The following is a 15,216-nucleotide window of genomic DNA, read 5'->3' as shown; positions in this document are numbered from 1 at the left end:
AAGGTGAAACGATGCCATTCGCCACAAACATGGAAATTTGATTGCGGCAGAACTTTTCCTTTAATTACATGTACCCATATCTTGCAAGAAGCGTAACCCAAATGACTAAGTTCTCGAATCAAATGCGAAATGTCGATCTAATCAATCCGAATAAAGCACAAAAAGACTAATTCACTTTCAATATTGAACCGCGTTGCGTCAATCTACATCCATTTTCCTTAACCCTCAATTACTCTAAATTCGTGTGAGTATATATGTATGAGTATATGGAGATTACCACGAACAGTTAATAACTGAAATGTTTAAGGGTTAAACACCCCCAGATAATTAGAGGTTTCCTCTTTGCCACATAACAAATTGAAACCAATTATGGAAATAAAGTTATTTTCATGGTTCCTTTAATGGACATCCGAAGGAACAGCTCCAGCTATTCATTTGTTACTAATTAAGGCCGGTCATTGCTATTTGGTGTTACTGCCTAATATATGGCAAGGACCACATTATTTTCCCAGTGACAATTAGCAGTCATGCTTCATTCCTTAAATGGCGATTAATGTGTTTGGCAGAAAGAAGAAAGGAGTCCAAACAATGCTCAGGTATTGCCCCAGAAAAGACAGATAATGATTGGTTCCAGGAGATACACAGGCTTCGAAAAGCAAATAAGCAATTACCGATAAATTCAAGTTAATCAAAAAGATTGACTGGAGATATAACGGGGACGAGAATAAAAGACCCCGAAAATAAAATGTTTTACATTTAGATACTATTCCTTCGCTTGAAATTAATTAAAACTGGCTCCATTCTTTGATTAATTGTTCAGTTCCCAATGTTAAGTCCGACATTCATAACCCATCAGAGAAGCCAAAAAGTCCATCCAGGACTTTTGATAGATTAATTTCATTTATCAACTTTCTATATCAACCGAATAATTTACGGTTGCACATATGCACTCTGCACATAAGTACGCTCGAATCCTCCCAAAAAAATGGTCCCACTGAAAAGCCAGAACAATGGCAAATGTCAAAACCAGAACAAACAAAAGCTGAGCAATAGCGTTGGAATGATAGGACACAGTGGAAATCGATTAAACGGCAATTAGTCCTTGCTTGGTTATTTCAAGTTGTTGTTGTTGGAGCTACACATTCGCAGCTTGATTACACACACACATAATAATATAGCTCTCAGGGTGTAGGGAGCGCGCTCATCAAGGACTCCGGGAGGCATTAGAGAAAGCGTTTACTATGAAATGGAAAAAAAATTCTGAAATTTCTATTAAGGCTTTCATATATTTTCCACTCTGCCCTATTTCTTATATCATCAAGGTCCTGGATAATGGCTTTGTACAATATACTGTTGAGTCTGCATCTGTGTTTGGAGAAGATGTATTAATTTTTCCATACGTAATGAGGTCATTCAGAATACTTAGTGGATTCGCGATCCCTTATGGGATTATTATTTGAGGTCAAATAATATGAATGTGTCACAACAGACTTAGCCGGAGCCAAGTTATGATATTGAATGGGGAAAAAATTATCTAAATTTACTGTTTCTGTCTGTTGGCATTTGAAATAAACGTAACGGTAGTAAAACATTTCGCAGGGAGTATCCCTGAGGAATATCATACTCGCAGGCACTGAATATTTCATTGTTATCGCATATCGGTGCTCAGAGGTGGCGGTGAGGAAGACGGCGACAACCCTGTCGGCCAAACCAAAACCAAGTCGCCGAGGAGAACCTCCATAGTGGTGGCACCGGGAGACGCTATACTCACTTTGATTTACCGGCTGTGATGCAGTAGGCGAATGCTCCAAAAGCCTAATCAGGGCGATCAGGCCCGAGTCTGCACGGGGACTTATCTGAAGTGGTAATTTGCCACGAAACCTTACCAGGGGTATACTGGTACCATGGAAACCGGGATAGCCCCTGGACTCTCATACTTCGGGTGAACTCCCGTTGTATGTGAGTACAGCTCGGTTATTTGCGGTAGGCACCTAGTGCGAGTTTCATGGGGGTTGTGGTTATGCTCAAGCGAGAAGAGACCTTCGAGCCTCAACGTGGTATTGCGTTTCAACACGGGTGCCGTACTCCTTAGTTCGGTAGAGATTTAGGTATGTCTTGCATCCACCAGTATGAATGCTAAGCCATGCACTTGGTATAGACTGGTACCGTTGTTGCTTGTCTCAGCGGCGCTCTAATTGTGGTCACAGAATCAATCCGTGTCTTAAGAAGACCATGGGATTAAGTCGCAAGACAGGTGCTCATGCTAAACCTTCAAGGACTTAACTGTTATCGCATATCAAAGTCAGATTGAAATAATCTTTTATTAAACGTAATTTAATGTAACGAGTTTTAATGGTAGGACCTAAGGCCTCTGAAAATAAGACAAAAAATTAAAAAAGGAATTAGGCGCACCAGCCATCATATTATCATTCCACTATAGATATTTGCTCTACTGCCTCAACTCAAGTTAAAGTTCAACCATCTCAAAAGTGTCCAAGGACCTTCTGGTTGAAGAGATTTTCTTGCTACTCGTCAGCTGTCTTTGGCTCCCTTGTGAGACTTTTGCAGCTGTTCGATATAAATGAAGGTTCTTCTTCTTTTTCTTCAGCCTTATAGCGTTCACAAGCGAGGTCGGCACGTGATCGGTTTCACCATTCGGTTCTGCCAAAACACTGATCTGGATGCAATCACCAGGCTTTTTAAACCCCATCCAACGTATCAAGCCACCGTTGTTTCAGCCTGCCTTTTGGTCACTTACCATCGACTTCGATGTTCAGACCAATCTTGGCTAGTGAATTCTCATTAGAGCGAATTGAATGACCATACCATCGAAGACGCCTCTCTCGCAATTTTTCCACGATCAGTACAACCCCATATCGAGCGCTGATTTCCTCATTTCGGGTATGATCAAAGCTGGTCGCACTGCTAGTCGAACGCAAAATCTTCATCTACATTACCGCAAGGTGCCGTTCATTATTTTCTATAGTCGGACCACATTCAGAACCATAGAGAGCGGCAGGATAGGCGACATTGCGGTAAATTTTATATTTGAGACGTTAATTTATATGTCGATCACAAAGAACACCAGTTGTGGAACGCCACGTCATCCATGTTGCGTTAATACGTGAAGTAATTTCATAACGCAGTTCTCCATTGGCTAAGAGCGTTGACCCGAAATGTTTAAATCGCTCAGTTCTAGGCATGTCACTGCCGCTGACAGTGATTGTGCCCGTTTCATGGAGCTCAGTCGTCATAAATTAAATTTTATTCAGATTCAATCTGAGGCCGAGTTGCATGAGGCGGTCATTCCAAATTACTCAAGATAATTTTTCTATTAGACGCTAAGAGAACATCATCTGCAGAAAGCAATGTATAGGGCGCTGAACGTTGGATGTCCCGTGTGACGGTGTCCATAACAAGAACAAAGAGGAGTGGTGAGAGGGCGCTACCCGCCTGAACATCAGTAGAGATACGAAGCGGTTTAGATAAACTCACTACACTTCGAACTTCACTTTCCGCATTGTGGTAGAGCAATTGAACCCAGCGCACGAGCTCTCTGGCACTGAGTGTTGTCGTAGAGCATACCAGATGAGTTCGTATGGCACACGGTCGAACGCTCCAGATCTAGAAATGCAATGTAAAGAAGGCGATACTTCTAACCTTCTTTCTCCATGAGTAACCGCGCAGCGTGTATTACGTCAGTAGTTCCGCAGTTATTTACAAATCCGGCTTGATTCACGGTTATTTCAACGATTTTGAGAATACGGTTGTCAAGAATGCGTTCAAAAATCATCATGGTATGGGAAAGTAACCGGATCGGATGCTAATTTGAAGATTCTGCTGAATTACCCTTCTTTTTCCATACTAGAAATACGGTACTTTCTTGCCAGTCAGATGGTGGTCTAGCTTCCTGAATAACCCAGCTAAAGAATTCATTGAGCCACAGTGTTGGATCCCAGCTGTTTGCTTTCCAGAGCTCGGATGAGATGCCGTCAGGTCCTGTGGCTTTCCCCAATTTCATTCGTTTTATTGCCTCCTCGACTTCAGTTGCGCTGATAGGAGGAACTGCTCCAATTGTCGGCAATGATTGTGGAAGTGGAGCATCTCTCACTGCCTTCTCCTCGAATTATAATATTCTCGTCATCTATCCGTCGCGGCTCAATGAATGCTTACCGGTTGGCATTCTTATGAATTTGTCAGTTGGGGAGTGATTTATCGTCGAGAAACTTGGGGTAGAGGCGTTTCTTTTTACGGACCTTCATTTCAACATCGTCACTCCAAAGCCAAATATCACGGTTGATGTACAACTAACCTGGCTTGCTGACCCCGAGGTTGTAGAGGCCGCTTTGTGGATCATGTCTTTCATTTGGTTACACGATTCATCCACATTCGTAATGGTTGGTAATCGGGTAAGCGAGATCATTTCTTCTTTCTTCTTACGAAATTGCCGCCATTTAATGCACGGCGGACCAGTGCGCTGTTTTATCGGTGAATTGATTCGCAAGACAACAATCAACGATCGATGTTGAGGTGCGATGGTCTCATAGGGAACGACTTTGCAATCAGTGACGGTGGTAAAATGTCGACGTCTTATGAGAATATATTCGATTTACGTTTTACTATTCCCACTATAAAATGTAAGAAGATTAGACAATCGTTTGATGAACCACCCTCATTGGGCGCTCCAAACCCCTTTGCTCCATGGCCCCTGCTACTGCTTGTTTTTCACCCACATGGTCATTAATGTTGCAGAGTGCAGATATCAATGCGCCTCTTCTGAAGGGCTCTTGCGGGTTCCTCGGTCTTTTCAGTCAGGCAGTCAGTCAGGTGCCAATATTTAGTGTGGACGTATTTGTTTTGCACGGACTAACTTACTTACGTAAGGACGCCGTACATGCGTCAATAATCCATGCCCAATTCTCGACAGGGTCGGGGACCGTCCTGTCACCTCGGTTTTCCGAGGTTTGTTATTTAACCTGATCATGTTGTTTTTAACGACAGTGCAAGACCAAGAAGGTCGGTCTGTCAAGAGAGATCAAATAGGATTTAGCGTGGTAGATTAACTCCAACTATACTTTATTTATCTCTTTCCCTGGTCTCAGCATTTTATTTTTGTTTTACTGAGGGTAGTACATATTATTTAGTAGAATCAAAACCAAAATTGTTTATTGGCTTTTGCAATAACTTACGTAGTACGGTTAACTGCACCCACTGAATTTTCTTCTTTCCTCACTGAGACTTTCTGGCCCCTTTTCTACAAGGCTCTCAAGGCCAACGTGTAATTGTGTACATAAGGCACGCAAGTTACTTGCTCCGCCACAACACTCCACCTCCAGCTTAAAGCAAAAGGGTTTCAGGGAGGAGCCGAACGCACGGCTCCCTCACCTCAGCTGCAAAAAGTCAAAATAGACGTGTCGCATGCCTCTCTTGATTACGTCCATGAAGAAAAGCTTTGCCGGGCCAGATAATGTGACTATATCATAATAGCCTCACCCCAGAACTTCGAAGGGACCCCCGTAAAGCCACTGCAGCGGCCTCCAGAAGGCGTTCGTCCTAATTAAGACATAACTGCAGCATTTCGAAATCCCTGGGCACGTCAGTCATATTTTTCGCACAACTAACGGGTGGCTTCAGCTGCAGCATTGCGTCCATGAGCAGACGCGGGTGGTATAAAGACCCGACCTAATGCAGAGTATTGTCTCGCTGGGGAGTCTCAAGTTCTCTCCGTACACCGCTCTGCGGAGCTTGACTTGTTGGGGCTCAAATAGAACGATTAGCAAAACTTACGACCAAGATGATAAGGTGGACCATTACTGCGGCCTTCAACGTCCTATGCCACCTTTCAAAGATCCTATTTGAATGCGGGTAGTACGCGGTCGGGTTTAAAACCGAGGAGTTTGCTTAACTCTGAAGAAAGGAAGACTCCACTGAGGAAATACAGGTCGGTGATCATAATTGCCAGCACACCAAAGCGTCGAATCCACTTTAGATAGAGGGACTCAATCCAAGATTATGCTGAAATATCTTTCAAAGGAATCGCCTCAGAAAACTGCGAAAACCTATCGATGATTGTGAGGCAATACCGGAGACCACGCGAGCATTACAAAGAGCTAATTAAATCGCGCACTGCCTGGCCAAATAATTAATGTCCTTGTTCATGGATATCCAGAAATACTTCACAGTGACCAGCTGATTCATTGTTCGGAAGCCTGAGTGCGCTAGATCGCGAACGGGGTGCAATACTTCCTAAGTCTAAGTTCTCACAATGTATAGTTCATGATGATAGAAATTTTAATGGTGGATAGTACCGCTCCTTTGAGTAAAATTGTTTCATGGAGTAGGTATTCTACCTTCTACCGTTCATCATTTTTACATGTCAATTGAAACCTAAGATAATAAGCAACCTTTTGTTAACTTTGAAGGTTCCGTATGCCGTTACGATATTGCTTTTTGAAATTTAGATGAAAAAACACTTTCTTAAAAGTTTGAACAATCTTTTCGAAGTGATGACCTTTGCAATTGAAAAAATATCCATTTAAATGAAATTTCATGAAGTTTCTGAAAACGATAAAAAATGATTGAGGGAGTGGAAAATTGTTGTTTTGTTGGAAAGGTCACGCTTTTTTACATTATTCACGACAATTGCCATTATCTCTGTTACGGTAAAAGATGGAGTACTCGTTCCATGAACCACCCACGATGGAGCACAAAACCTAGGAAACGCCTGCTGAACCAACACCAACATCTCTACTACCAAACCTTACCTCAACCTTCGCGTGGTAATCGCTGGGAGTTCTTTCTTAATAAAAACAGTGGAAAACAGTCTCCCATGCCTGAAACACCACCAACTGGTCCTCTAGGCTGGAAATTGGATAGAGCTCACAATCCTACAAGAAAAACAACTTATTACGAAACCGCAAAGGAGGAGCCTCGGACTGGATGAATATAACAGCAATGAATCCGGCAACGGAGACGAAAAAACGATTTGAGCACTTTCTTATAGAATGTGCTCTCCCTGTACAGACCGAATGCTTTCAGCAGCTACATAGTGAATAACATATCCTAGCATCAATCCGGAGATGCGCTGAACACGGATTGGTTTTCCGGAGAAGATAGTATAGTGGCTATCCAGTAAACAATATGTTCGGAGTAGGTTTTCTAGTCAGTCAAAAAATGAAAGCTGCTGTTATTGACTTTGAAGACAAAAGCCAAAGGCTATGAACTCTGCGTTTGCGAGGCAAATTTGGAAATATAAGACTCATTAACTATTGCTCCCCTACAGCGGAGACTGCAGAGTCGTAGAAGAATACCTCCTACAAGACAAGAGAGCGGACCCTCGGAACCTGTCCCAGGTACGGTACCAAAATCATACTTTTAATTTAAAATTTTCACAGTCAAGTAGGGATCGAACCCATATTCAGGAGATACGTCGGCTGATGATTACGGACAGCTAGCAAATCCCGCACGAGATGATTGTTGGAAATAACTGGTTTGCGCGGGAAACGGCCCACAAACATGATTACAAACATACTTGTTCCCAGTCGCAGAAAAGTCCGAACGGCTGGTTCGACGATGGAGGTAAAATAACAACGGAACAAGAGAACAGGGCATACCTACCTATCACGAACTCCGTCGAGTGGAGAAGCCACTTCACAAACAGAAAAAAGAAACCTAGGAAAACCAAGAGATCTATGAACTCAACAAGTACAGGGCAGCACCCGGTACGAACATTTTACCAAAAACATCAGCAGAATAAAGCCTTATATATCTTGTATGCTCATCGTGCCGAAATAAAAAAAGAAATCTCATTTTCGACCGCATATTGGAGAATTGGGTTGAAAACTTTTAGTGAAGTACTCAACAACCAAAATATCAGCAAATTGCAGGTCCCGCCAACTGAATATGACGGGCAAATGTTACCACCATCAGCCAAGAAAGATATAGTCCATACAATTCATCTACTCAAAAACCATAAGTCGCCAAGAGCTGATGGAATTACAGCCGAATCGATTAAATAAAGAGCCAATCAACTACACCAAGCGGTTTATTTCCTGATGCTCAAGGTGTGGAACAACGAATCAATGCCTGATGACTCGTAACGTGGCATTATGTGTCTACTACGTAGAAAGGGAGATATCACTCAGTGCAGTAATTATAGAAGCATCACACTTCTAAGTACTCTCTACAAGACATTCTCCACAATCCTGCTAGGCCGAATAGCTGCATATGGCCAGAACATCAACATTACTCCATACCAAAAAAGCTCCACTCCAGGCAAATCAGCAACAGATCAGAATTTCTTGGTACAAAAAACGATGGAAAAACTGTTGGAATATGGCCATCAGTTGCACCATCTTGTCATCGACTTCAACGTCATGGTAGCCAGGGTTAAACGGTACTCGACCGTGAGGGAATTCGGTATTCCGACGAAATTGATAAAACTGATCACTCTCGAGACTATTCAACGTCAAAAACAGTCTTCTTCTTTTCCTTCAGCCTTTGTCCCATTCACAAGCGATTGGCGCAAGATCTTGGGCTGCACGTTAACAAAGGCAAGACGAAGTACTTGGTGGCAACGTCAGCACCAAAATGTAAAGGACCACTAACACGATGGAACTGATCCAACAAACAGAGTAAAGGTAGAAGACTACAACGTTGAGACCATTGATAATTTCTCCCATCTAGGGTCGAAAATCACAACCGATAACAGTTATGACGATGAAATATTTCGCTCAAAACGTCTCACGAAAAGGTCTAAGCTCTTACTGTACAAGACACTGATCTTGACATTCCCCATGTATACCCCGGAACCGGGATTCTTAGCAAGAAAAATATTTGGCCCCCTACTTGAGGATGTACGATTCCGAAGCCTCTATAGCGATGAAATTTATGAGCAATACAATGACCTTACTAAGGCAGGCCTAAACTGGGTGCCGGTTGTTGTACTGTTGATGATAGTAAAGAATGTTGCACTCAAGCGGATTAGAGCCATCAATCTTCCTGGTTTATCGACAGAGAACAGCTTGACTCCCACTGGATCTCTTTGTACCAACCACATTAAAACCCTACGGATCATTCTGGAACAGTGTGCGTCCAACGTCCCCAGGGAATGTATCTAGAATTATCTATGCGAGCATTTCCGAAGAATTAATGGCTATTATTAGAGCGGCACATAAAAGCGCAAATTGCTACTTGCGGTATCTAAGTAAAATCTTACGGAATGCCAGATCCAAAACGAAGTCCGCTAGAGTTGCATCCTATCACCGATACGTTTTCTTCTCGTTATCGGTGTCGCTCTTCGTGTCGCCTTATCCAGAGGATGTGGAGGGTTCAATGGACCATGATATCCTTTCTCAAGCACTTCCACTATGACATCTGCTTGCTGTCTCACCGAGTCATGCCCCGAGTCGTGAACCGAGTCAGACTGCTATTTTTAGTCCACCAACAAAACCAAAGTCTGGCTGGTAATCGAACTCTTCCTACTTGCATTAAGGAGCAAAACATTCAGGGCGTTGGTCAATTTATGTATATAAAAAGCGCTGTTTCTGCAGACAGTGGCACCGAACTTGATACACTCGATCTTAGCATTAATATCAAGTTTAGACTGTTCAATACGAAAGTTCTCTCAGCGCTACTATATGGGGGAAGTACATATAAAATGATCAATTTATGTTTGCATTGTGTCATCTGGCCTGAGACAATAACTTATGAAGAGCTTTGTCGGCGTACGGGTCAAATAACCGGGGAAAGTTTTGATCAGAAAGCGGAATTAGCAGTGTATAGGTCACACATTAAGGAAGGGCGACATCTCCATTGTGGGTTATACCATGCCATGATAGGCACTATCCCCGAGCGGGTCGCCCTGGAACCACCTGATGTAGAACAGCGGTGGAGGAGCAAAAACTTCTTGGAAAATCGAAGAGGGAGTTAAAGGACATTGCCAGAAACCAACAGCGCATGGGTGTGGTTGACGCGTTGTGCTCTACATAGTGGTTTATGGCAATCATGAAGCCTTTCTGAAACTGTTGGACAACTTTTGTAAAAATACAGGTTTATTAAACTGGTGAATTTAAAATTTAGCAAAATTTGTCATTAGACACTGGCATCAAGATGACGGCAACCACCCTATAGACCTGTTCACACCGGGACAATAAAGATAAAAAATGTTGTCTTATTGATAATTTGTCTTGAAATATTACAATAAAAGAATATTGATCGAATATTTGTGTACATATGATGCAGCCATCAAAATTTCATTCCAGTCATAAAAACCCTAAATTTGGATCTTTATTACGTTCGTTTTGAAGGGGAGTGCGATTTATAGCCTAAGAAAGTAATATTTATTTAAATCAAGAAAAATCATTGACTTGAAAATAAAATCAGAGCATCAAAATGTCTAGTAGGTCTCCGGTCCTAGGAGCATATGTGTCCTTTTCTCCCATCCCATTTCTTGAATTGAATTTGGCGGGGGGCGCAATAATTCTGCGTGACCCAACACTCGGGCCGCTTTTCAATGATATCCTGAAAAGCCAATGTAAAACATGTTGCTTCCGGGATATGGTCAGTAATATCTCAGACGCAAAAGTAATTTCGATCGTTCGGTAGAGTCAAATTCAAACGAACCATTTGGACTTTTTACATCACTCCGTATGTTCCCTTTCGCTCTTCCTCTCCCTAATTTACATTAATAAACATGTCTTACAAAACGAAGGGTGAGATAATAATAAAAGTTTAATGCATACCTTGATCAAAAACACAATAATTAATTCTCACGGTACCGCTTTAGCCTTTAAAATGTCCACGGAACAACGTAACCGAAGCGCACAACGTCTTCAAGATTGCCACCCCTACAATTGTGTTTTCTACCACCGCACAGGTTCCCCTTTCACTCACAATTTATACTTTTTAGTCTTCGTGTCCTCTTCCTCTTCACAGGATAATCGTAAAATAGTCGTTTCTGTCGCCGTTTTTCACTTTCCTCTTACATACATAAATTCAAGTACTCAAAGTGAATTCACCCTTACGTAGGGCAATTGACGCCACCGAGACAATGTCTCAAACGTACCCTTAACTATTTTGGCGCAGTTTTGAATACTTCACTGGAATTGATTAGAGACCGACCGTCCGTTCGTCTGTCCGCCCGTCGTGGCTTTCATGGAATCCTCAGTCAGACGAAAGGAGTAACCGATTGGGCAATGTATACGTTAAATAGGGTTGAATGAAGATTGACTTGAGGGTAGAGAAAGAGCTACACACATGCACATTACACACCACAGCGGTACCTCAGATGAATGTTTCATTCATCTACGGAAAAAACACGGAATTCATCTAATTTTTTTTTAATTTGGAAAACACCGCACTGGGAAGGCAATAAATTTGAGGTGTCACTCACTGGTTTGCTCCAACCCCTTCGGCGTGAATTCAAATTCTTCGTTTGCGGTGGTGATTTCTTGAATAATTTTCACTTTTCCAGTCATAGCCGCAGCTTTACCCAAACATCGTTTGCATTAATTTTCCTTGGATCAAGCCCACTATTCGTCACCGATATCGAACACTATTTCACACCACCTTTTCCTTTGCATTATGGTATGTTATGGCGCGATATTATGCTGTTGAATTTTATTTATGGGTTCCGATGAGCAACGACCATCTTTTACGGTTTTCAACGTTACTGCGAAAATGCGCCGAGCCCTTGTGCGGGGGATGTTTTTCCAATAGCCATTTTCACAGGACACTTACTTATAAAGAAGACCAGGACGCCTGGTAAAAATGTCGAATATTATTCACAAAACAAGAAGGGAATATTGCTATGAACTCGCGCGATGGTGACGTGACTCCATATTGGAGTAAGGAACGGGGTGTACTCCATTATAGGTCGATCCCTGTGCCGAGATTAATACTTTTTCGAACCGATAGCTCGGCACGAGCCTTTCTTCCTCGATTTCGAACGTTCATTTGAAAGACACATCACTCACCACTCATCACTGGTCATTTACATAATTTTCATGGAGTTTTTAACATGAGTTTTCCTGATTTTTTCCCGAATAGTTTTCTCGCCACCCGTACTCTAGTATTCACTTTCCTCTTTGGTAGTAGGCTACTTTGACACGCTTCGGCGGGGGCAATCTCTGTCTCGTAATATGACTATGCCGCCGACTGAATCATTTCATGTGCGAGGGTGCCATACGCGAACAACCCCTCAGAACACAATATATTGAAAACTGTGTGTAAGCCCCCTTGTGCAGGGTGTATGAACTACACACACCACGAAGATGGCATGAAGAGCGCAAAAGCTTCAAAGGGGAGATGTATATATTTATTTTATGTGTCCAATGGAAACGACTGTGTTAGTGCAGCTAGATTTGTACGCATACAGGGACATAGAAGCAAGGAAGGCAATATGGCAAGTTTAGCTCCACATGAACGACAGGATTCTAATCACCGTTGGTTTTCGAAAATTCGCAATTAAATTGTTTAACGAATAAGTTCGAATTCAAAATGAAACGGGGAAACTCTAAATAGTCGCACTAATTTTGCATCTACTAACATTTCCTCCCGCAAAAAACACCCCCGATTTACAACCAACAAGTATTAAGTACAGCTATTCTATCTATGTATGTACCCACAGCCGTTTCTGAAATTCAAATCGAAAAGAGATTGATCTCTATAGATCAAAGCATATATAGAGACTAAACTGATATTCCTAAAAATCCCCGAAACTTAATATTCAATATTCCAATTCCCTGATACAACGCTGACCCCATGAAGTAACGAACAGGCGGCGACGCTATTTCCATCAATCACAACCATTGAGATATCGAAGTCTCTCCAATCTAACCACCATCGGAGCAAATCTACGTTTAAGCACTTTCTTATCAGTGTTTTCACGGACGCTCTGTATAGTACTGGCCTGATAAGCGTAGAACCATCGGTTCAAGACCCATAACTCACCTAGACTTTTTCGTTTGAGAAATATTTATTACCACATGATAAGATACATAAGTTATATGTTTTTGGAAGTGAATAAATTTAACGCAGTTACGAGCGAATCTAGGTAAATGCACGCATTGACCACTCTCGGAACAAACAATTTAATCAGATAAAGAAAAGTAAACTTCTGGCTGCGCATATATTCTTTAGAAAAACTTAGGTACACCATCTATACAAACACCGAAACCTTGCATTCAATCCTATGCAGAATGCATAAAATACATCGCTTTTTTTGTTCATACGCGGATGTGAAAAATCCTAGAAAGGCACGTCCACTCCAGCTCAGGTGCACGAACGTCGAAGTTAAGGCAAGGGTGTGTGGGATTCACACCTACTAAAAAACCACCTCCAGTCTGTCTAGCCCCAACCCCTCGGGTTCGCCTTGATGAGGTCTTTTGCTTTTGCTCCTTCCAGCGTACTTCCTTCTTTCTCCATTAAGAAATACAAAAAGGAAGAAATTTGTTACAATTGCCTTGGAAACCGTAAACCAGTTCTCCTACGACCTGACCATCTCTGTATTCTCCGAGGCCACGCTCCTGCCCAACGCTTGGTTTGTAAATTTCGGGAAGTAAAATCATCATAAACGGCGCAACAACCGGTATCCGGTCTAGGCCTACCTTAATAAGGAACTCCAAAAATCACGGTTTTGCGCCGAGGTCCACCAATTCGATATCCCTAAAAGCTATCTGGCATCCTGGCATCTCAGACAGGGTCTGCCTCGTCTTCTTTTTTACCATAGATATTGCCCTTATAGACTTTTCGGGTTGGATCATCCTCATCCATACGGATTATGTGACCCGCCCACCGTAACCTATAGAACCGGATTTTATCCACAACTTGACGGTCATGGTATCGCTCACCGATTTCGTCGTTATGTTGGCTACCGAATCGTCCACCCTCATGTAGGGAGCCAAAAATTCGGAGGATTCTTCTCTCGAACGCGGCCAAGAGTTCGCAACTCTTCTTGCTAAGAACCCAAGTCTCCGAGGAATACATGAGGACTGGCAAGATCATTGTCTTGTACCGTAAGAGCTTTGACCCTATGGTGAGACGTTTCGAGCGAAACAGTTTTCGTAAGCTGAAACAGGCTCTGTTGGCTGACAACAACCGTGCACGGACTTCCTAGACGGACCCTAGATAGGAGAAATTATCAAACAGTCTCAAAGTTGTATTCTCCTATCTTTATTCTTCCCGTTTGACCAGTGCGGTTTGATGTTGTTGGTTGGTTGGTTTTCGGTGTTGACGTTGCCACCATATATTTTGTCTTGCCTTCATTGATGTGCCGCCCAAAATCTCGCGCCGCCTGCTCGATCTGGATGAAGGCAGTTTGTACGTCTCGGGTGGTTCTTCCCATGATGTCGATATCGTCAGCATAGGCCAGTAGTTGGATGGACTTAAAGAGGATCGTACCTCTTGCATTTACCTCAGCATCACGGATCACTTTCTCCAGGGCCAGGTTAAAGAGGACGCATGATAGGGCATCCCCTTGTCGTAGACCATTGTTGATGTCAAATGGTCTTGAGAGTGATCCGACTGCTTTTATCTGGCCTCGCACATTGGTCAGGGTCAGCCTAGCCAGTCTTATCAATTTCGTCGAGATACTCTACTCTCTCTACTCTATCATAGGCGGCTTTAAAGTCGATGAATAGATGGTGCAACTGTTATCCATATTCCAACAGTTTTTCAATCGCTTGTCGCACAGAGAAAATCTGATCTGTTGCTGATTTGCCTGGAGTGAAGCCTCTTTGCTATGGGCCAATGATGTTCTGGGCATATGGGGCTATCCTAGCAATGTGATGCCTTTATAATTGCTGCACTGTGTGATATCTCCCTTTTTATGTATGAGACAGATAATGCCTCATTGCCAATCGTCAGTCATTGATTCGCTGTTCCATACCTTGAGCACAAGTTGATGAACCACTTGGTGTAACTGGTCACCGTCATATTTAACCAATTCAACTGTAATTCCATCGGTTCCTGGCAACTTATGATTTTTAAGCCGATGAATTGCACGGGCTGTTTCTCCTATAATTGGTGGTGGCAGTATTTGTCCGTCGTCTTCAGTTGGCGGGACCTCCAACTCGGCGATATTCTGGTTGTTCAGTAGCTCACCAAAGTACCCAACCCATCGTTCCAATATGCCCATTCTGTCAAAAATCAGATTTTCCTCTTTGTCTCGGCAAGATGAGCATCGAGCTGTATAAGGCTTCATCCTGCTGACTTGTT

At 42.6% G+C, this 15,216-nt stretch overlaps 1 protein-coding gene across 3 annotated transcripts in view; it reads right to left on the bottom strand.

The window, feature by feature from the left end:
* LOC119648170 overlaps positions 1–12,552 on the bottom strand; it is a 298,653-nt gene extending 286,101 nt beyond the window's left edge. For all 3 annotated transcript variants that reach the window (XM_038049749.1, XM_038049750.1, XM_038049751.1), the window contains exon 1: positions 10,743–12,552. The gene's annotated coding sequence lies outside the window, so the exon portion shown is untranslated. The remainder of the gene's footprint in view (positions 1–10,742) is intronic.
* Positions 12,553–15,216: the final 2,664 nt, after the last annotated feature.

The sequence above is a fragment of the Hermetia illucens genome, chromosome 2 (genome assembly GCF_905115235.1).
Source record: "Hermetia illucens chromosome 2, iHerIll2.2.curated.20191125, whole genome shotgun sequence".
Classification (NCBI taxonomy): Eukaryota; Metazoa; Arthropoda; class Insecta; order Diptera; family Stratiomyidae; genus Hermetia; species Hermetia illucens.
Note: the sequence above shows the minus strand (reverse complement) of the source record. Positions and strands in the feature narration are given on the sequence as shown.